Consider the following 21419-nt stretch of genomic DNA (forward strand, 5'->3'; position numbering starts at 1 on the left):
TAGACTATCTGTTAATATGTTAGTATATTTTCATGGAATTATTAATACTGGGATTCCTAAATTTTTTTATGATAATATCACTTATTGTTCAGATATGCATTCACATTATACAAGAGGGTTGAATAGTCAACAGATTTCTTTACCACTACCTAAATCTGACTGTATGAAGAGGACGGTGTTTTATAGGTCAATTGTATATTGGAACAATCTTCCAGTTGGGATTCGGGACAACAAGGGAAAAACTGGTTTAAAAAAAAGACTTAGACTACATTTGTTTTCGATATTATGATATTGTCTGGATTGGTTGAGTGAGGTTGTATCATGTGCTATATTATTCTTTATTATATTTAGTTTGTTAGTATTTTTTGCATTGTCAGTTTTGTTTGTGAATTTATGATATATTTGTGATGTTTTGTTGTATTTATTGTCTTTTGGATGTATTGTTTGGACCCCAGGAAGACTAGCTGTCGTCTAGCTGGCGTCAGCTAATGGGGATCCTTTGAAATAAACAAATAAACAACACAGGAGTTTTACCCAGGAAAACGGAGATCGGGTCACTTGTGGTAAACCCAACTCGTTCTTCTTTGCCTAAACTAACCCCATACAAGTTCTTCTTTTCCTAAACTAACCCAATCCCAATCTTCTTTTCCTAAACCCATCCCGTTCTTCTTTACCTAAACCCAACCCATTGTTTTTTTCCTAAACCCAACCCATTGTTTTTTTCCAAAACCCAACCCATTGTTTTCTTCCTAAACCCAACACGTTTTTTTCATGAACCCAACATGTCCACTGTATACGGCCGTCCATTCTTTTCCTACCACCTGTTGTTGTCCCGCCCGCCCACAACCTCATCCTAACTTAAGGGGACGTGTTCATTTCACAGAATTCTTCCATGGGCTCATCATGGAATTTTTGTCGATTCCGTGAAACTACCAAAGATTTTGAGTTAAGGGGCCATGTTCCTTCCATGGAATTCGGTGAGATCAGGTTGTCTGAGGAAATTGATTGGTCAAATTTCAAATTTTGGAGTCATGAAAAATAATCTTAGGATGGTATACTGCAGAAAGGTTTACATCTTTCAGCTCAACATAAACCAGAATGACATCTGTAGCTATCTTAATACAAAAGCATGATAGCTTTTAAAACATGTAAAACAATATAAATTATATGACAACACAGCGTGTGAAAACACGAATGGATGCCAGGGTTCAAAACGATATCTTCCACTTTGCTTCTCAATGGGCTGCACAGCATTTATTAGTAGAAGCTTTAATAACTGTCCTGTCAGCACTGCCCTCCCTTTCGAGCTGCTAGCATTCTTCTGATTTTTCACATCCTTTCCCATGAAATCTTCCTCTCCTGCCCACGCTCTCCTCCCTCTCTACTTCTTTCTTGTGTTATTTTTCTAACCCCCAATCTTCGGTCTTCATCTCAACGTAAAATTGTCCACTCCAGCGTGGATGGATTAAAAACTACTACAACTACTAAAGCGAAGCATCTATTTATTGTCATGTTTTGGCCATCACATTGATGTCTTTGTGTTACTGAAATACTGTACTGTAACTTGACATTCATAGAGTGCTTAACATCTTCCCTGTAACCTGCGTTACAGTCCAATGCTTTTTATTGTCAGGTTTGCTTCCTGTTCAGGCAAAAGTAGGGACTGTCACTGTTCTGTGGCCTTTAGACTTTATATTGTTAACATAAGACTGTGTGGCAGTAATCTCTAACGGATTTTCATGTTCCTTGTTTCATTCACTGTGTTAGAATTTTCTGTTCTTGCGCTGTGGGCAGCAGCAGTAATAACAGAGGGTGCAGATTTCTGTGACGCACTGTTATTATCAGGCCTTAAATACTCCAGCAGAGTGAGTGTGTGTGTTTCTTTATAATTACCATGAGGGAAGGGTGTGACCTTTTTTATACATTACACACATCTGGACAGCAGAATTCAAAATGATATATTGCACAAGGCCTTAAACCGCACAGTTCAATAATGAGTCAGTCTATCACTGTTAATATCATTGACAGAAATGACCTTTGTTCAGGATATTTACTCTAGAGTGCACTCATGTGTCAGCAATCTGGGATTTTATAAAGAGTCAATTCAATCCCACTGCACATTCTCTTTGAGTTGTATTTTCATTTGAATTGGACACTGGAGAAGAAGCAGGAAAACAAAGATTGAAAAGACTGCAGTATGTGTGAAGTCTGGTGAATAATCTGAGGTTTTTTCTTGAGTTCATTCACTGCCCTCATTTTACAGACGGTGTCAGACTTTGTGAAACAGGAAGAAGCCTTTTCCTCTCTCATTCTTCACTCGCTCACAACTGAGCAACTGTTTGAAACCACAGTCTGACAACATACAGTCTAAATAACAGAGAGGTGGCTTACATTCTGCGGAAATTCAACAATTGTTACTGTAACACTAGTACTTAAACAAATTGGATCACAATATCAAGAATAGACCATTTAAATGAAAAAATGGATGTAGTAATACATTTTATTTATATAGTCCTTTGCACAATACTAACCCCTAACCCTAACAATTAACCTAACCCTAAAATGTAAAACATACTAAGAATAAGAAACACAAAATTAATCACACATTAAAATCAGTTCAAAAGGGGGGAGTTTTGTATTTGAACGTGGACAGATTGGTGCATTCTCAAATGTCTTTGTGGAGAGAGTTCCGGAGGGAGGGGGTGGCTATGGAGAAAGTTCTGTCGCCCAAGGTCCCTATCTCGGTGCTGGGTGCTGGAAAAAGGTGGAGGAAGGAGTGTTGGTGTGGAGCCGGTCTGTGAGGTAGGCCAGGTTATGGAGGGCTTTGTAGGTAAAGAGAAGGATTTTAAATTGTAACCTATGTGGGACAGGAAAAAAAATCTTTAGGACAGGGTGACCCCGGGGAGTGAGGAATAGGGCAGACAAGCAGAGTTCTGCGAGTTTTTTTTAAGGACTTTGGATGGCGTGCTATAGAGTATAGTATACCATTATGGGTTTGATGAATGTATGGATGAAGTTTTGGTTTGCAGAGAAGGAGAATGATGGGAAGAAACAAGCGAGGCTGTTCTGAGGTCTCATTTCTAAATGTGGCGTACGCACAAAACGGGGCTGACAATGTGCGTACGCCACTTCCTACTCAAAGGTTGTGATTTATGAAAAATATCTGGTCCTCCACGCAAACTCTGACCCATGTGAACGCACAATTAGGAGACAATGGGAAATGGTGACACAGATTGTGACGTGGTAAACTGAAGTCAGACTGCAGAAAGTAAGTGTGGGAATAATGATTATGAATGAATAAATAATAAGAAGGGATGCCTCACACACATTTCTTCACTGCATCTCAAGCACGTTATCAAGATTACATCTAGCAGTGTTATTTGTGCTTGTACCGAGTGATAATTGTTCCATAAACACCTTGTAAAATCTAACTCAAATCGCTGTCTGATTGTTTAATTGTCCGCAACGGAATGCAGGAGGAGGAGATGACCAGAGTGCATGGAAAACAGGATAGCATCAAATACTATAATTAGATAACGGCAGAACACGGCGTAAATAACTAAAAATATGTCAGTAGTACTGTGCAAATATCATGAAGTTCTGTTCAATCTTATCATTGGGATAGCTTTGATATAGCAGACCTATATCAAAGCTATCCCCGAGTAATGTCAGGCATTTTGGACGGTATTATTAATATAGGTAGTCTATAGATCAGGTTTCCCTACGATGTTCGAGAACAGGTCAAAATTACAATTTTATTTGCAGCAATTCCCGAGCCTCTGGGTTTCCTGCTTTTTATCCTACCAGTCGTCATGATTTAGCGTAACAAAAGAACAAATGCCAGGGTCATTAACATACTGATCAGCATTCATGAGGTGCTTTGCATTGACTATTTTTTATAGTTAAAAATTAGCGTGTACAGGGCGGAATAAGAGGTTGATTCACGTAGGCAAACTTGTGGGTAATCGGTGATTTATACAGGAACATTGCCTATAGATGTATAGATTATAAATTAGAATATTTGGCTTTTGAGCACACAGAAACCTTTAGAAAGGATCCTTAGCACAGCTTTATGAATGAGACCCCTGGGGATTTTATTGGCGTGGCGTTGGAGAGGATGCTAGTAAAAATAACTAAGGTTGCAGGTGTGTGGAGAGTAGAGTTGATGGTGGAGCACAAGTTGTGAGGGTGAGGGGTTAGCGACCAATGGTGATCATATCTGGAACATAATAATATTAGCTTTCATCCATGATTTATTTTCAGTGTGTGGTAAGGGACTTTGTGGAGAAGTAGAGATGGATGTCATCACCCCAGCAGTGAATGTAATGGAGGCTATGACTGCCTATGATGTTGCCAAGGTGGGGCATGTAGAGGGTAAAAAAGAAGAGGACCAAGTACCAAACCCTGGGGGACACCTTAGAGCAGATAATAATCATTTTATCTCAATATGCTGGGGTTTTCAGATGGTGTTTAATGTTTTTTGCCCCCAACGTCTTCTTCCAGGCAGCGCGGCAATGGTTATGTTTAGGTTTATGGTTATGGTTAGCTGCCTGGAAGGCGACATTGAAGGAAAAAAAACACCATTGAGCCGTTCAGATGTATAGTACAGATCCAGCCCATGTTTTCTGCTCAGGCACATACAGTACCAGTCAAACGTTTGGCCACGCTTTCACATTCCAGTGAATGAGAAAATGTGTACAAATGTTCTCATGACTCATACTGTATATAGTTCATATTTTATTGTTCATTTCATGTAGTTTGAACAATACCAATAGTCTACAGCCATGCTTGCAGCAAGACAGTAATACAATCTTGAAAGTGTAGCAATTGCAATTGGAAACCTGAGCCACACAAGTATAATGTGCCAAGGGCTATAAATCTTATCTCTAGTGTAATACATGCAAAACCACACACACACACACACACACACACACACACACACACACACACACACACACACATCTTCATTTACTTGGAATAAACGGTTGCAGGTTTCACTTTCTGCCTCACTGAGACAAACCTTAACTGCTTGTGGCTTCTTCTCATTTTGAACTTTGGAATTACAAGCTGTTGTTGTGTCTGAAGACATTTCTTAACCTGTTGACCATGAGATTTTGGAGACACAGTGAGAAAAGCTTTAATGTAAACTTATTTTAGCTTTTAACCTCATGACTGTCCAATTGACTTACAATTCAACCAACTATCAGTAGTGAACTATAGTAGTGCAAAGGCAGAACTGGAAAATACTTTGGGGGATTCTTTTTAATGAACTAAAACTTCACCTAAACCTATATGAAACAGAGAAAATACCACAGCAATGCAGAGCTGTTTGGTGCGTATGGTCATACACAGATCTAACTGAACATTGTTCCTCTTTAGTACCACTTGTAAAACCTGTATTTGAGACTCTACATACATCTTGGCACATTTATAATGTTGCATTGGTTTATTATTGATATCTAGTCTGGGGTCATAGAAGATCATTAATTGGAAATTGCCTGAAAAAGTGACGTATTGGCGTACTTAACCAAATGAGGTACAAATGATCAACTATGGTGTTGCAAGTGCACTCTGAGCATATCCAGTGTTTACTTAAAGGCATCCTGTGTAGTTATTTTTATTAGAAGAGTTCAATTTTCCTATTGCTACTCATTCCAAAAGGGTTATGTTTGGATCCAGAAATTAGCATTTGGAGCACATAGGTCCTCTTTCCAGTTTAATTAAGATAATGCGAGGTGTTTTTGCTCATTTGTAAGCCCTCTGAAGTTTTAGTCGTTGTAGGTTGCACATGATTTGTTTTACTACCAGTAGATGTCACTAATCACCAGGGTTTGTAACACACAGAGGACAGCTAAGAGGAATGTAAAGTCCTGTGTGTGTGTTTGTGGGTGTCGTATTAGCCTTAAAAATCCTTTATCGGTCTGGCTTTACTATTGATTATGAAAATTTATAATACCAAGTACATTTTTTTACGATTGTTTAAACACCAAAATAAAATATTATCCACATAATTTGCAAAATCCTACTCCAATGAGCAAAACACCTCCACAGATTTGCACGTAACACACAATGTCTGCTTCACCCTTTTTGCAAAACATCAGACACCGTGATTTGTAAAACTCTATACACATTTTCACACCTTGGACACAGATAAGGATTGGGAGGTTACTTCCTTGTCGTTACAAAGCCCAGATTGCCAATGACCACACAAATTTATGAATGGATAATAACATCCACCAGGTGTGGAAGCACACACATGCTAAGTTTAAAACGCAGGTTTGCCATATGGCAGCAGGTAAGTTCACCTGTCTTCAACAAAAATGAAAGGAGCTAGAAGAAGAAGAAGAGTGAGAATGAGAGGGGGGGCTCAAATAGTAGATGAAGGAGGTAGAAGAAGAGGAGAAGGAGGCCCAGGAAGGGGTAAAGAAAGAGATAGAGGAAGCGGCCCAGGTAGAGGAAGAGGAGAAGAAGGACTTGAAGAGTTGATAGAACCAGAACAAAGAAGACTAGGACCACATTTGACTCAAGAAAACCGTGCAACACTCGTTGACCATGTTGTCAACCATGGACACAGACTGATGGACGCTGGACAAACAGTTCAACCAAATCTCAGCAGAAACAAGTAATCTAACCACACAGTACTTGGAAACTGAAGCTTGCTGTACTCATCTATATTGTTTACTGTGACATTTAACAGTGGGCTGCATGTGTACATGGTCAACATGGTTTTGACCAATAATTGTGTCAGGCTGTGAGAAATCCAAGCCAAAATCATCAATGATGACCATATTTTCAATAACATCCAATGCTCTGTCAACATTAGGTTGAATCCTCAAGGAATGTAAAATATACATGAAGCAACTGTAACGGGTACCATTTGACAGAAATTCAGAGAGTGAAACATCTGCTCGATGAGCATGTGGAGGTATGGATTGTTCATCTTACTATGGTGTGGTATTGTACACTACTCATAATGTTCTGGCACTAAAGATATTGAAAAGACATTCAGAGAGTCTTGCAAATGGTTGCTGCAGACATTTAACATGAATTAATATATGTGGATGAGCCTGGCTTTCTTCTTGCAAAAAACAAGTTAAAGAGGGAGAAATTTAATTTGACACAGGGCAATAATAAACGTGCCATTTATTTTGGGACCTGCTATTACACAAAATGGGGTCCACCACCACCGTGCAAATCTGGGACCCTATAATGCAAATCTAATACTTGCATTTCTTGACGGATTGCACGAGATAGTCACAGTAGTAAACCATATGGACCACATGTTGTTTGGGACAATGTCTCATTCCATCGGGCTACTCTGGTCAAGAATTAGTTCTACATAAGAGCAACCTGAATTTGAAGTCTTATACCTTCCCCCATACTCCCCCTTCCTGAATCCAATAGTTTTTTTCCAGCATGGCAGTGGAAGGTATAGGACCTGCCTTGGAGCGAGGCTGTGATCATATCAAAGCAGCTTCTGCGCGGGGGGGGGATTGTTATTTGTCTACAAATTTTATTTATTTGTTTCATTGTTGGTTAATTACTGTAACTGATTATGGTAAGAAATACTGATAGTTTTGAAATATTCAGTGTGCAGCATCAGTGTTGTGCAGTTTAAAGTAGGCCTATTTGTGTACATTCTCCTTACATCTTACACTAATCATGAAGAATGTTGATGGTTTGCCAGTGTTTTCTCTTTTCATATAAATTATCCCTTACATAGCAATGTCTGGTCAAAAATCTATCACATGCTATTTACAATTTTTTTTTTTCATTTTCTTTTACAAATGTGTTTTATTCATCACAGCAGTGTGAAACTGGCTGCAATACTGTCTGATCATTGGGAACTATGTTGCTTAAATAAAAACTGGTAGCATTTCCATATGTGTACATGTTTTTAATGAAGTGTGTTTTTGTTTGATAGTGTCATTTTGCAAACAATCTGGGAATTATGCAAATTGAGTGTGGTGTTTGGATAATTGTGATTATATATATATTTTTTTAAACGGTTTTCAAAATTGCGTGTAAACAATTAAACTGTAAAAGAAATGAGAGGCTTTTGTCAAAATGTGACATTGTCATTGTACAATAAAGGATAGCACATTGAAATGTAGTTGTAGCCTCATCCACGCTACACACACAAAAATTGTCCCAGTAAACCATGAATAAAAAAAAAAAAGCAAACCAGCATGTGCAATACTCGGGACCTGAAACTGGTCTGGCTCACAGACACAAACAGAATTATTGTTATTAATCACACCTGTCCTTTGCCTGCTGTGACTCATCTGCCATGACAAGGGTGTAAAACCTGATGCAGCTCACCCATTTTTGCGTTTGAATCCAATTGTGGTTTTGAAGATAATTTGCAACAATTAGCGTGTTGTACAATAATAACTCATAGACCGTGAGTAATAATTTACTGACTCTGTGACTCTCTGTTTTGTAACTGTGCTACAAGACATCCGTTAATACTTAAAGTAGACTTTTACAATTCAGGTTAACCTTGTCCCTGAAATTAAGTTTGTTATCAACATGACAATTTTAGTTTTTAATCAAACGTCAATGCACGTTGCAAAATCTTCACAATAAATGTATCTATAAAATGTATAGCATGACTTATTTTTTATGGATGTATTTAGCCAAATCTCTTCTTTTCAACGCCCTTTGCAGTTAAGTTTAGCCCACTAACGGTGACTGTGACCTGGGTACATAGCAGCGCAAGGTCACAGCCTTTTATGACCGTCAACATAGGCAGCATAAGAGCAAAACCAACAACAACCATATTTGTCACTATGAGGTAGGGTTGGGTACCAAAACCCAGTGCCAATATAGCACCAGCTCCTAAATGACTGGTGTGTACCGGGATGAATGACAACGTAGGTGGCTAATTTTGTTGCCCTATATATTCCTCCGCTGCCCTCTGGTGAACTAAAACTGGCGTTACAGGCAACAAATGCATCATCACACGTAACACTGGTTATCATAAAACATGGCAGCAGGTAACTTAGCTTAGCTTAGCTTAAACATGGTTGAACTGTTGAAATGTGTTGCTGTATTTCACTCCAAAGGATCCCAACACTGGTCCATTGCTGAGGCTAGAGTTGCACGAGAAACGATAAATGTAAATGGTCTGTTCCTATATAGCACTTTTCTAGTCTTAACGACTACTTAAAGCACTTTTACATAGTACAGGAACCATTGTGGCAGAGGCTGGCTCATAGATAAACACTCACACATATTTACACTCCGATAGAGCAGCATCGGGGGCAACTCAGGGTTCAGTGTCCTGCCCAAGACATGGGTATGCAGGGCCAGGGATTGAACCACCAACCTTCCAAATGGTTACCACTCTACCACTGAGCCACAGTGGCCCCGTCCAACACCAGGCTAAATAAGCTCATGGTGCATTCAAGTGACGCATGAGCTGTTGTTGTAAAGTACTTATTCTGCCATCTAGTAGTACCTTCTTTTGCTGTTTAACAGCATTTTTAAAATAATATATTTTTTAAACTCTTCTTTTTTCAAAGTATTGGTTCATGTGTTGCTTAAAATGAGCAGCAGTGCTGTAACCTCCTTCAGGAAATGCTGTAAGGTTGTCCTTGAGCAAGACACTTATTGCAGATGCTCAGGAGCCAACAATCAGCCACAGCTTACATGTTTTGGCTTTACATACTCTAAAGAATAATGCAACATATGTTACAATGGGGCGCCTGTGGCTCAGTGGTAGATCGGAAGGTTGGTGGTTCGATCCCCGCCCCTGCAGTCATTGTTGAAGTGTCCTTGGGCAAGACACTGAACCCCGAGTTGCCCCCGGTGCTGCGCATCGGAGTGTGAATGTGTGTGAGTGTGTATCTGATGAGCAGGTGGCACCTTGTACGGCAGCCCCGGCCACAGTGTATGAATGTGTGTGAATGGTGAATGTTTCCTGGAGATGTAAAAGCGCTTTGAGCAGTTGTTAAGACTGGCGCTTTATAAATACAGCACATTTACATTTACAATAACAGGACCTATTTGTGAACAGAAAACAGAGACTGGAAGTAGTCTGACTCTTACAGGGGGGAGTAGACAGAGGGGAAGACTTACTTTTAACTCCAACAACCTTGGTTCTATTATCAGCTTAAGGTGTCTATTGTAATATCTTTATTATTGTTTAACCATTCAAAAAAAGACAACCCTTTTAGTAAGACTTACCTAAACTGATTATTTAACCGACCTACAAAAATAAATGGGCACTTCCTGTGCATGTCCATGCGTGACAAGAAACTGTGGTTGGATGACGATAATGGTTGAACAGTGTTAGATTTTCCCCTCATTGGCTTTGACTGAATCATTGTTGAAAGTTTCCAAAGCAGTCAGTGTGTGACGTGTGTGTACGTGTATGAATGTTTGTTAAGTAGGAAGTGGATTTCTGTCTCTTGCTTTTGGAGACATGTGGTGTGTGTGCTATGATGATGATGATTATGGATATACTTTGGTGTGTTTTTACCACCAGTTTAGGCAGTACAGTAGCCATCATGCGTACAGATGTGTACTTCCGACTCACATCTTTGGGAAAAATATATACGAGAGTGAACTCTACCAGACCCCAAAAACGGCATGTTCTCTGCAAACTTAACTTTACAGCCCCCCCTCTCTTGGCTTCAAATAACTCTACGTTGTCGGCTACGCCCTTTGAACAGGCCATTGCATTGTAAACAGACGTGGCTCCGGTAGCGTTAGCTGGTAGCAGGGTTAGTAGGGCAGCGTTAGCCACGGCTAACCAGGACCAGTCGGGATCACTTTACTGGCTGTGTCTCAAGTGTTTTTCCGAGCAACCAACTCAGGTAACGTTACTCTAGCTGTACAATTCAATGTGTACACCATTTTGAAAATGACATAACATGCCTGTTTACTGTAGATGTGAAAAACTATCCTGAAGCGTTGGGTATTGTATAGTCTCTGGTCACGCAACTGTTAGAAACACTGTTGTTTTTGCTTGGTACCTTTTGAAAAGATGCCTGGAAGTCTGGAATGTGTCTGGGGACACTAGTGGTTTTACTATGACCATTAAATGCACTTGAATATGTTGTTCTATGCTGTATTGCACATGTTTTGTATGCCTTTTTTTGATATTTTCCAAATATTTTAAGAAAGAAGTTAATGTTTCAAGTTAAAGTACATGGAATCTTTGAAAATCCTTTATTGCCATGGTATCAAAATCTGTATCCGGCGCCCTGGCCAAGAAGGCAACACATGGAGGATGCACTTTGACAACAAGTAACTGACAGGTAGTTCCTTTCTTAGGTTGCCATTTTAAAACTGGCCAGTGAAACCGATGAAAATTAGCCTGCTGAGCTAACTCTGGCTCAGTTACATTTACATACAATTAGTGTAATAAAGCAGGTGAAACAAAATCAAAAATCACCACAGACTTTCCAGAGTAAGTTTATTTTAACAGTTGTGTCCTGCATCGTTCATCTGAAAAACATTGTAGTCTCTTTGTAATCTTTTTATCCAATATTTAAGCAGAAATTGGTCAGATTGCAGTCTCCTGGTTTTTGTATGCTGGCCACTTCTGATTCTCCAGATCTTCTCAACTTCATTTTAATAGCCGTCTTTGATCTCATAACTATAGCTACATACTTCCTGAAACCCACCACAGTTTCACAACCCTTCACATTCAGAACTTCAATTTCTTCATCAAAATGTTTACATAATTCTTTTGTCCCCAATGTTTTTCCATGCCGGGCACAAATGGAGGAATTATGGACTCAATAATATTGCCCCACTAGGCATCATCTATTTTAAGCCCCAGATCCTGTTCCAATGACTCCCTTGTCTGCTCGGGGAAAACTGAAATGATGCAGTCCATGGCACTGCTGATATGTGAAATATTCCCTGTCTGAAGCCTTGGGAACAAAATGCCTAACTTGAAACCAATTAAAAATGGAAAAGATGAGGATTATGGTATCTTAAATTTAAGAGACAGATCAGTAGAAGACCTGTAGGTCCTATTATCATAGAGATCCTTAGTAGATGATATGCCACTAGCAGACCACAGTTGAAAGGCAGAATCCATAGTTGACAGTCCAAAGTGCTTTCTGAATTGCAACCAATTTTTAAGCGACTGAGTGACCACTAGGCTAGTGTGACATCAGATACAGATACAGGAAGATGGGAACACAACCATGACCACAATAACATAAAAGTGGAAGCTAATTCCATTTGCAACCAATTAGGCTGCAAGATAGTAGATTTGAAGGCCCAGTATAACATTTTTTGAATTTTTGCAGCCTAATAGTATATTTTTCTGCAGAAGCACAGGTCTACCGGCCCATAGAAAGATTGACATTTGTATAGTGTGGCAAAATACTTGAAATAAGAAAAGTACAGGGATATGTTGGAAAAGGTGGAGGACCTTCAGCAGGACAGTCATTTTAATGAGGTTCACCCTGCCATAAAAGGACAATGGTAAAGCAAACCATCTGATCCTTTGAGCCAAAGGAACAAAATGTTATGTTGGTATCTCATAAGGACCTGGAAATTTATATTCTAAGTCTTATCCACTTATTTCTAAAGGGATATTTTATCTGGCAATTGCCACGGTAAATTGTTAATTGCAAATAATTCACTCTAGCCAAAATGTAGTTTATAACCAGATAGTTGACCAACTTATTTCAAAATGATTTAGAGCATTGGTAAAGACGTAGTTGGATTTGATACGTAAAGAAGTAAATCATCCACATACAGTGATAGTTTGTGTATTCTCTGGCGAGATATACCCTCAAATCTCTCCTCAGATCGTAACCAAATGGCCAGGGGCTCAATGGCCATGGCAAAAGAGAAAGGTGATAGCAGACAACCTTGTCTTGTTCCATGGTGGAACTGGAAAGGGGATGAGACAGTATTGTTTGTTTGCGCAGATTCTTCTATAGATGAGTATAGCAGCTTGACCCATGAAATAAAACCTGGACCTAGGTCATACCTTTCAATAAGGAAGTCCCACTCCACCCTGTCAAAAGCCTTTTCAGAATCAGACGACACCACTACTTCAGGGGTTCTGGAGCCAGGCATATTAAGTGCATTTAAAAGTCTTCTGGTGTTGTGGATTAACTGCCACCCCAACATGAAGCCTGTTTGGTCACCAGAAATTAGTCCTGGCAGAACATGTTGGAGATGGAGAGCTAAAATCTTAGCCAAGATCTTGTAATCCACATGTAGACTAGATGATATATAAGGATTATGGAGACCACTTTGATCTTAAGAACCTTGAGTGCTGCAGAAATTGTTTTGTAACCTTGGCCAGATCTGTGCCTTGCCACAACTCTTTCTCTGAGCTCCTTGGCAGTTCCTTCAACCTCATGATTCTCATTTGCTCTGACGTCTACTGTGAGCTGCAAGGTCTTATACAGACAGGTGTGTGCCTTTCCTAATCAAGTCCAATTAGGTTAATTACACACAGAAGGACTCCAATGAAAGAGAAGAACCAGCTCAAGGAGGATCAGAAGAAATGTACGGCATGTGAGTTAAATATGAGAGTCAGAGCAAAGGGTCTGAATATTATGACCATGTGACATTTATGTGATTTTTCGTTTTTAATAAATTTGCAAAAATGTCTATATGTTTTTTCTGTCAAGATGGGGTGCTGAGTATACATTAATGAGATATAAAAGGAACTTTTTTGATTTTTGGAAAATGGCTGCAATGAAACAAAGTGAAAAATGTAAACACCTCTGGCGAGTCATTTCAAAGAATAACTGATATTTGATCTTAAGGAGTCAATATAGGCATCATTTGATAGTAGATGTGAAGTAAATATCCATTGTTTAAAAGTGCGGTTGATATTGGAAAAAAATATATCAAATGATGAGGGAGCATGGTCTGAAATGACTATAGCATGATAGTCACAGGAGTGTACATTAGGAAGCAGTCTATTTTTTAAGAGAAAAAAATCTATTTGTGAGTATGAGTGGTGGACATGCAACAAAAAAAGGAAAAATATTTTTTATCGGGGAATCTATTTCTTTATAGGTAATTCAGGCCCAGTTCCTTTGCAATATAGTAGCTTAGCAGAGTTGGTGAGATAATTTGGTCTAGCAGAGGATCCGTCTAAGTCAGAAAGTTGCACAAAATTGAAATCCCTCCCCCAATAATTATTGATATTTTGCAACATTAGGAATAGAATTAAAAAGCCTGGAGATGAATTGGTTGTTGTCCCAGTTAGGTGCGTAGATGGTAGCCAACATGACACTAGTATTGCTCAACTTCCGTGAATAACAAATTGGCCACTTCAGTCAGCTGTAATGTTTTCTTGCTCAAATGGAACATTTTTGCGACTCAAGATAGCAGCACCCCTGGCTTTCACACTATGTCTATGAACATTATATCTCCTTACATCCTGAAGATGTGACATAATCTTGTTTACTTTGGTATTCAGATTTTCCCCTGATTTCCTAGATATAAAGCGAATATTGATCACTGATATGTCCTTATTTTGCAAGCATCAAGTAATGAATCCTCTCGTGATTGTAGACTACAACATCTGAGTATTGACCCCTAATAAAAACGGAGAAGAGGATAAAACAACAACAAAGAGAGAGAGAGACAACAAAGATGTGATGATTCCCCCCCACCATCTCCCACCCATGAACGGTCCCACACAAGCCTGCTCCCCTCCCGTCCCCCACTCTCAAAAAACCTACACGCAACACAGGCTCTGATGTACTCTTTGCACAAAAGTGCCAAAAGTGCCGTGTCGCTACCATACGCTCATCAAACTTCTCCCGGGGCAGAGAGTTTCCTTTTGCTATATTCACAGCCCCACCACACAATAACGTTAGAAAAATAGACTCAACTTTACACAGGAGCACCACTGAACAAGGGTGTATATATAATAACAAAATTCTCTAACAATCACCAGACAAACGCTTTATAGATGTAGCTTTTAGAATAGCTGTTGTTCAGTCAGACCAATGGGCAAATTGCATGTTCAGTTATCTGATAGCATTAACCTACAGCCAGTTTTGAGCTTGTCAGGTAGCAAAAAGTTCAATTTGCTTAGATAATGCTGGAAATCATAACCTGGGCAAGCAGTTGCTGTTTGACTTGGTTCCCTCCTCTTCGATCGGAGAGCTGGGATTCCGATATGTAGCCAAACCGCCGGCACCGATGAGAAACGCTGTCTATTTCTGTCATCTGCCCCGATGATCAGCCGCTCTGGATAGTGTTTACAAAGGCTTAAAGCTCCATTGTGTAACTTTTTGAGTTGATTTGTGTCAAAAAAAAACGTACTTTCTTCACAAATATGTGCTCATTGATGTGTGATTACGTCCACCGACTAATCAAAGTATTCTCGTAGAATCTGCCAATCAGAATCATTCAGAATACATAGAAGTGACTCGCTCCTATAAATTCTGCCATGTTGCACCTCCAACTTAAAATACGTTAGTCAAAGACGCAACATGCAAAGCAACAAGACCAAAGTTGGCTTTCCCAAGATGGAAAAAGCAAGGCTTTTAAAAGGGACGGAGAAGTTGCCTGCTTTCTTCTCTAAAGGTAATTCGTCCTAATTTTGTAAATTCAAAGTTTTAAAGTAATTTAACATGGCATGGTTGTACATAACGCTAGAACGACGTCTAGGATACTTTTCCTCGTGTCAATGATGAAAAAGGGTTGTCTACCTTGTAACATAATCATATGTGTCGTAATTTTGCGTTTTGGCCGTCGAAGGAGTTAAAACTAGCTCGAATGGGATGGTGTAGAAAGTGATATTCAATTGGTTGTCATGCACAATTTCACCGCTAGCTAGGATGGGAGAAATTCTTACGCAATGTAGCTTTAAGTTTGCGAGTGTACAACTGGTGCATGGACCTCCTTGTACTCCGCACGTTGCACCATTACTTCAGGACAGTAATCTTTGTATATATTGCTCAGCTTGTCTCTATATTTCTTGCAGGTATGACCAAGTCCTTAGTCACTCACTTAGTGAGTTTTAGTCCCTCAGCTGGTTTGGGTTTGAATGGACGGTGAGCTCTGTCTAGCTCTGGAGGAAAAGGGTGGGTTGTGTGCCCTCGACTGTTTCCGGCACTCCAAGAAGACGCACATTGCACCATCTGCTTCCCCGCTCTATGTCGCTGATCTTAGCTTTCAGCTTGGCATTCTCTTCAGCCATAGTTATCATTGCCTCTAGGGACTGGTTCAGCCCGGACTCCAGATCAGAGATGCGTTGTTCATGGTTGGTCACAGTCATCTGCAATCTGTCTAGCTTGGAGTCAATGACAGCAAGCTTGTTTTCAAATCTGACATCTAGTGAGTCAGGTGTGGGCAGCAGGTCTGCTCGTAGATCAGCTAGCATGGTGGCCAGAGGAACATTATCGACGTCGGCACTGGCAGCTAGTTGTCTGCTGCTCCGGCTTTTTCAAAGATTTGCCGGATCTAGATGCCATACTGTTGGCCAGAAGTTGTTCAAGCAGCGCGAGGGGCCTTATTTTTGCAAAGTTTAGTTGAATGAGATGACTATATAGTCAAAATATAATTTATAGTGCTGCTCATGAGTATAGTGACCCCTATTTTAGTTGACATAAAGAGTAATGAAAAAAATCATCTTTTGGAATTGATCTTAATGCCTTAATTAAAAAATGAGGAAAAACCCAATCTTTGAAGGACACCAATTTTCTTTGTGAATGAATAATTTATATTAAACTAATACATGTTCTTCATTTAAATCCAGAGGGCATAAGTATACACCCCTCTATGTTAAATTCCCATAGAGGCAGGCAGATTTTTATTATTAAAGGCAAGTTATTTCATGGATCAGGATACTCTGCATCCTGATAAAGTCCCCCCCCCCCCCTCTCTCCACACACACATACACACACACAGGGACAGGTATCTGATGATTTGGGGGGGGCTTTTAATTCCAAAGGCCAAGGGAACTTTATCAGGATGCATAATATATAGGGTCCATGAAATAATTGGCCTTTAATAATAAAAATATATCTGCTTGAATTGGAATTTAACATAGGGAGGTGTACCTACTTATGCCCCCTGTATTTTAAGGAAGAAAATGTATTTATTTACAATTCATTATTCATTCACTTAGAAAACTGGTGTTTATAAAGATTTGATTTCTCCTCATTTTTTATAAAGGCAATAAGATGGAAATTGATCTTATTGCCTCGATTAAAAAAATGATGAAAAATCAAACCATCAAAAGATAATGTTTTTATTCCTCTTTTTAATCAACTTAAGCAGAGGTTCCTATACTCATTATTCATGAGCAACACTGCATGTGGTCGGGAGCCCGGGAAACAGCATTACTCCAACCGGACGTCATCATGATTCATCTGGTTCATGGTTTACCCTGAGGGGTTTTCACAAGGAGAAGAGAGAGGAAGAGAGGACGGGGCTAGTTTCAGAGTGATAAATTAACACAGTGGTGTCACACACACACACACACACACCCACCCACACCCAAACAGGTCTGATCAAAGTGCGGCTCCACTCTGATTCTACTGTAACATTCCACCGACTGCTCAACACTCCTGGAGTCTGTACGTTGGATTATTTCTCTATCAGCTCATTCAGACTTTGCTTATCCATTAATTTACTTTCTACAATAGGAGCACATGGCATGAAGTGGTGGTTGTGGTTACGGTAAAAGAAACACAAACAGTAGCCCATTCATTTGTAGGCCCCGTATTATGCTCATTATTAGGTTTGTACTTGTGTTTTGCGTTTCAACAAGCTTTATTCTTCAGTAAGCAAGTTTATTTTTTCTTATGCTATACACTACCGGTCTATTTGGGGTCACTTTCAAATTTCCATACCACTCCATTATACAGAAAACCAGCTGATCTGAGTGGGGGGCTGATCTTTAATGCCATATCTGCATTTCCCGTTGTCAGCAACCATTCATCCAAAGTTCCGAAGGCACATTCTGTTTATAATCTGACATCATCTTAAAAAACTAACAGAAAACATTGGAGAACCCTTTTGCAATTATGTAAGCACATATGGTAATCCGAAAACTGCTGCCTTGGTTAAAAACAACAATGGTATTCTTTCTACAATGGAGTGCAATGGAAATTAGTATATGTAGTAATTGTATTATATGTCTGAATATAGTGTACCTGTATTCATCCTCTTCATTCATCTCTTTAAGCTCCCCTTCTGAAGAAGCCCAGCCTGCTCTGATTGGTCAGTGTGTCCGGGTCTTTCACATATGCATTCTTGGAGTCTGTGCACTGTCATTGCAGCCAGGGAATGACTGTAAAATATCTGTTTGCCAAACAAAATGACCCAACAAATTATATGTTTTTTTTTCCATTGATTCATGCACGCATTTAGGCGATCTCTAAGTGTGTGGTAAATTCTATCTCTTGCCCCTCCCCTCTATTGTAGCCCTTGGCAACCCAGTCTTGCCCAATCGCCACCCCCTCCAGCTCCCTTGCCCGTGACAGCCATGCCCAGCCCAGCCCAGCCCAGCCCAGCCCAGCCTCTCTGTCCAGACTGCATATATGAGCAGCAGCCAGTCTTGCATGGAGGTGAGACGTCTTTCGGCACTGAAACAGAGAAATCCCAGCTGTACACCATCCCATTGATTTTATTTAGCATTTTAGAGAAGTAAGAAAGAACGAGACAACAGAAAACGGGTGAGTGTTTTTCTAATTCGTAGTTTTGTCAAATTTCATTTTGATTTACATCTTTGTTGACATGTACAGTTTATCTTATATGTTTTGGGTTCATGAGCTACTTTTTCACCAAGTATGTAAAGATATAGATCTCTTTAGAAAACATGTTATTTCAATTACATTAACTGTTACTGCAAATCTCCAGTATACGTCTTAGGCCCTCTGACTATGCCTTGTTTCTGGTTGTGTGTTAGTGAATGTGTTTTTGTTTGTGGTATCCCTCCTTCTCAGATAAAACCCAATCAGAGATGAAGCTTCTGACAGCCGCCCTCGTCATCGTTCTTCTGTCTACAACAGCCTCCACAAAGCCGGTAAACTAACCACATCATGGATCTTCCCTCGTCCTCCTCCCCTAGTACTCTCTCTCTCTCACTCTCAGTTTTACTAGTGTGTTTTGTTGCAGTCACTCTAAAATCTGAAGTTTTCAAACCTGTGTAGCACAGTCAAACTTCAGTATTTTTAGTAAGAATGTGGACAGATCCTTTTTAGATATTCTGGTTTAAAAAAAATCTCTATTTATAATGCGGTGTACATATTGAGACTTTTCCCTGTTATTGGGGATTTTCCTATTCCTGTAAATTGCTCTTTGACCTTTAGAGCCACACTAAAGGAAAGGTTTTTTCATTTTGTTGGATAGCTAGCTGATAAGCCTCAAAATTGCTACACTATTAATATAATTTTTTTTCAACCAACACATTCCTGTCATCAAATTGTAACCTCTTGGAGGTCACATAATGCTTTAGATTTTGTTGCTTGATTTCTAGATATTGTATTGTAGTTTTTATTTCCTTGCACACATGGTGAAAAATTTCAGGTCCCAATCCCCAATAACTCACAAATAATACAGAGATCAGCTGATTAAAATGAAATCATCAGTGTATCCTTGGTGTTGCTTTTGATTTGGGGGCGTATTTGGTCATAATAAGTATCAGTGCGTAATTGCCCCCCAAAAAAGAAATTCAGGTTTGTTTCCCTGCTATTATAGCACATACCCCGTTGTTAGTGTTCGCCAAGGGCAATAGATTTCTTGTTTCCACTGACGGTGTTGAAATTGGTGCGATAGGTGTGGGAACTGACACTAAAAACAATGTTTGTGACATCAATTCCAGTGGCCACACAGGATGTTGCCAAGATCAGGGGCCAATGGTGTTAGTCGTTGTGTAACATGAGCACTCCAGGACATTGTGGCCTTTATTTGACACAATCTGAGTCTCTTTCATTTGATATCCCCTCTACAGATTTGTTCGCGTCGGCATCACGATGCTGACATCGCTGACAATGACTTGATACAGCGCCGGCTGGAAGGGAATACCAGGCGGTATCGGGGGTCTAGTGACTCTTCATCAGACTCGTCATCGGATTCGAGTCAGTCACCGGAGTCCCGGGAATCTAGCGAGTCTTCAGAAAGTCAATCTTCGGAGGAGTCCTCGGAAGAGTCCTCAGAGGAAGTCAAGGATCCGACCACTACAGCCGTGACCACCACTGCAATGACAACCGGTACTACAGTAGAAGGGAGTACGCCCATCCCTGGGGGGAAAACGCCCCCACCAGCGACACCAACCACACCTATTGTTGCCACGTCAACTGGCGATGTGACTGATTGTGTTACCGTAGATGTTTCAACACCAGCTCCCATCACAGAAAACAGAGGAGACAACTAAACAACATGGCCATTTAAAATGGGTAGTTGCAAAAAGTTAAACCTCAGCGGGTTTTATGAATTCATTATCAAAAAAGAGCAACATGCAAGTACTTATTAGGCCAGTCTGAAATTAGAACATCATCTAAACCAGTGTTCCTTAACCCTTGTGTTGTCTTCCCGTCTAAATTTGATTGATTGAAATTGAAAATCCATCCTTTTGATGAGGCTTTTTTCAATGTTTGTTACTTTTGACATCAACACTAGATTAGATATTAGATACTTGGATTAGATTATACTTTATTTATCCCAAAGCGGGGGAAATTATGCAACGCTAACTCATTTACTTTAGCTTTACAGTTAGTTTTGGATGTTCAACAAACCTCATTAATAGAAAATTAAACCTAATGTTTGAGTTAGAAAAGCAGAAATTAGGAATTATTTAGACTAAAATTAAAGGAATGGATGTTGATGATAATCACAGACTGGAATATGTTGAAATGACACCCCAAAATTAATGGAAGTAGAGATTTGTACTTGCCAAAGAGCGTTAACCAATCATGTTATTTTGGGGAATTAAACAGAACTTTGATATAGGAAAACAGGTCAATTTGACCCGAGGACAACATGAGGGTTAAACTTATTCAGACCGAGGACCACTTTCTCAATAAAACAAAAAACCTGGACCACCTAATTTATCCCCTAAAACAATGTGCAGATGATATGATTTGCTATCCTAATGAGGAAGAATGATGTTGCGTATGCTGAGATCTTGTCAGTTGACAATAACTGCAAACCGTATCCCTTCATATTTCCTTTGAATGTCACACAAATTTTTCAGTGTCGCAAAATGGTTGGCTGCATTGTTGAAGTCCGACAACACAGAAAAATAGCCAATTTGACAAAGTAGTTTATTTAATATTGGAAAAAAACACATGTTTGCTCCTTACTGTTAAGGGGTCTCCACATGATATACAATTTGCAAAGAGAAGAAAGCGCAGGTGTGCGTCATTGAGGATCCGAGCTCGCCCTATAGGAAATCAATGGAACGCCCGGCGCGAAGCGCTTTTGCCGCCTATCATGTGTCGGCAATTTGAGAAACAATTATT

At 39.7% G+C, this 21419-nt stretch overlaps 2 long non-coding RNA genes across 2 annotated transcripts; both read left to right on the forward strand.

Annotated features, from left to right (window-relative positions):
* The first annotated feature begins 6719 nt into the window (after positions 1 to 6719).
* Positions 6720 to 7083, forward strand: LOC117959530. Its single transcript, XR_004659956.1, has 2 exons — positions 6720 to 6925; positions 7010 to 7083. It is a non-coding gene; the product is annotated as an uncharacterized LOC117959530 (long non-coding RNA).
* An 11770-nt stretch (positions 7084 to 18853) lies between these two features.
* On the forward strand, positions 18854 to 20360 carry LOC117959529. The gene is made up of 3 exons (XR_004659955.1): positions 18854 to 18982; positions 19910 to 20022; positions 20096 to 20360. It is a non-coding gene; the product is annotated as an uncharacterized LOC117959529 (long non-coding RNA).
* Positions 20361 to 21419: the final 1059 nt, after the last annotated feature.

Source organism: Etheostoma cragini, chromosome 16 (genome assembly GCF_013103735.1).
Source record: "Etheostoma cragini isolate CJK2018 chromosome 16, CSU_Ecrag_1.0, whole genome shotgun sequence".
Taxonomy (NCBI): Eukaryota; Metazoa; Chordata; class Actinopteri; order Perciformes; family Percidae; genus Etheostoma; species Etheostoma cragini.